Source organism: Schistocerca piceifrons, unplaced genomic scaffold, assembly GCF_021461385.2.
Source record: "Schistocerca piceifrons isolate TAMUIC-IGC-003096 unplaced genomic scaffold, iqSchPice1.1 HiC_scaffold_1977, whole genome shotgun sequence".
Lineage (NCBI taxonomy): Eukaryota > Metazoa > Arthropoda > Insecta > Orthoptera > Acrididae > Schistocerca > Schistocerca piceifrons.
Genome location: NW_025727875.1, coordinates 25,001 through 27,500, shown reverse-complemented (window position 1 = coordinate 27,500; position 2,500 = coordinate 25,001).

Below are 2,500 nucleotides of genomic sequence, written 5' to 3'. Positions count from 1 at the left end.
TTCACTTACTATAATCACTATCAAGGAACCTGCCGCCCCCGCCCCCCCCCCCTACACCTTTCCTTACAACAACGTGTAACCTAACCTAACCTAACCTATGTTGTACCTTAACCTAACCTATGTTGTACCTTAACCTAACCTATGTTGTACCTTAACCTAACCTATGTTGTACCTTAACCTAACCTATGTTGTACCTTAACCTAACCTATGTTGTACCTTAACCTAACCTATGTTGTACCTTAACCTAACCTATGTTGTACCTTAACCTAACCTATGTTGTACCTTAACCTAACCTATGTTGTACCTTAACCTAACCTATGTTGTACCTTAACCTAACCCATGTTGTACCTTAACCTAACCCATGTTGTACCTTAACCTAACCCATGTTGTACCTTAACCTAACCCATGTTGTACCTTAACCTAACCCATGTTGTACCTTAACCTAACCCATGTTGTACCTTAACCTAACCCATGTTGTACCTTAACCTAACCCATGTTGTACCTTAACCTAACCCATGTTGTACCTTAACCTAACCCATGTTGTGCCTTAACCTAACCCATGTTGTGCCTTAACCTAACCCATGTTGTGCCTTAACCTAACCCATGTTGTGCCTTAACCTAACCCATGTTGTGCCCTAACCTAACCCATGTTGTGCCCTAACCTAACCCATGTTGTGCCCTAACCTAACCCATGTTGTGCCCTAACCTAACCCATGTTGTCCCCTAACCTAACCCATGTTGTCCCCTAACCTAACCCATGTTGTCCCCTAACCTAACCCATGTTGTGCCCTAACGTAACCCATGTTGTGCCTTAACGTAACCCATGTTGTGCCTTAACGTAACCCATGTTGTGCCTTAACGTAACCCACGTTGTCCGCTAACGTAACCCACGTTGTCCGCTAACGTAACCCACGTTGTCGCCTAAACCTGCTCTGTAATTGTTATACGACTCGTTCAATTAGTGTAGTGTTGCCCACCCGCAACCCTCGCAATATAGTTCGCTACTCGCACTGCCCGCTCCCCTGTGTATCGCTTCATGTTAAACACCTTGCAAGTCTTGCTGACTTTCCACATGCTCCTGCTGTACACTGTAATGTGGATGGCAGCAGGACGTACATGCCGCCCCCCCCCCCCCCACCCCTCCCCACGTCCCCACGTCCCCACCTTGCCCCCTGCCTTCGCAAGCTGGTTGGTGACAAGTTTGCATGTTCAATGCCCTTCGCATGCGACGTACGCAGGCTACGTTGTGGTGCGGCCTGTGTCAACTGTCCGCTGATGTCGTACGCGTGAACCACAATCTGTACTGCACATTCGTCCTTATGTACTGAATGATACATCGTGGCACATGTGTGACCGTACAACGACTGCGCCCAAAAACGGCGGACCATACAGTGCAAATATTGTGCACGCAGCTACGTGTCGTCTCCCTATGAGAGCTGGATTGCAGTGTGGTACGCCATAGAGACGTGTGGGAGGAACGGACGCCGTGGATGGCGATCAGCATGAGCTGTGTGTTGATGTATTCGGACCTAGTCGTCTCTCCTCAAACACCGTGATAGCATGGTGCACCGCGTTCCATATCTGCGACATGCTACAGAGGCCGGTTGACAGTCGTTCGAGCAATGGACATCGCATACGTACGGGGGCCACCTTCCACGTATTGTCTAGGCGTGCACATTTTGTTGCGTGTATGTGGGCAGACGTAGTGTGGCGTGACACCTGACACAGGCATGCAATAATCGTTGAAGTTGCTAATGGCGATGGACGCCTACGTTTTCTGGTGAAGTTACGCAAATGAAGAAATGGTAACCCGTTGTGGTGCGGTTGTTCTCGCTAGGGGTGAATCGGTGATGGCGACGATAGGTTGAGGTACTAACCGGTTGTTCCAGCGATACCCACCATGCCGATGAAACTGAACGGCATCTGGGTGTGAAGCGATACGCGGTGGTGGCTGGGTGGGACCGTCCCCGGCCGGTGAGGGGGCGCCTCCCGGCGTGCTGGCCGCGCGGTGCGTGGGCGCACGCGCTACAGCCGGCTGGTGGGGGCGGCCAGTGGCAGGCGCGCCGGCCGACGGACGCGGCAGGCGTCGCAGCTGCGCGCCGGCGCACCCTGCGCGCGGCGCCGTGCGGCCAAAGTAGGTCCTCGCGGGCCCGGTGCGAAGCGCGGTGGACATCTTCAGTGTGCTGGTCCGATTGAGGACTGTGTGCGTTGAGGATGCGCCGCCGCCCGGCGCTCGGCGCCGCGACGCCGTCTGCTGCTCGGTCGCCCCAGCGGTTCTCGCTGGTGGTTTGTATCGCAGCTGTGCGGATGTGTTGGCGCGTGCGCTGTGCTGGGAGAGTTCGCTTCGGCACCCAAGTGGGGCTTTTGTCCTTCTGTGGCGCTGGCGTTGGAGCTGCCGGTCACCGTAGGTGGCGCGTGTTGTCTCCCGCCGGCAATGCCACGACAGCACGCTCCCGGGCCTCTGTCGGCAGCGGCAAGCTCAGTTGGGAGCACGGGTGGT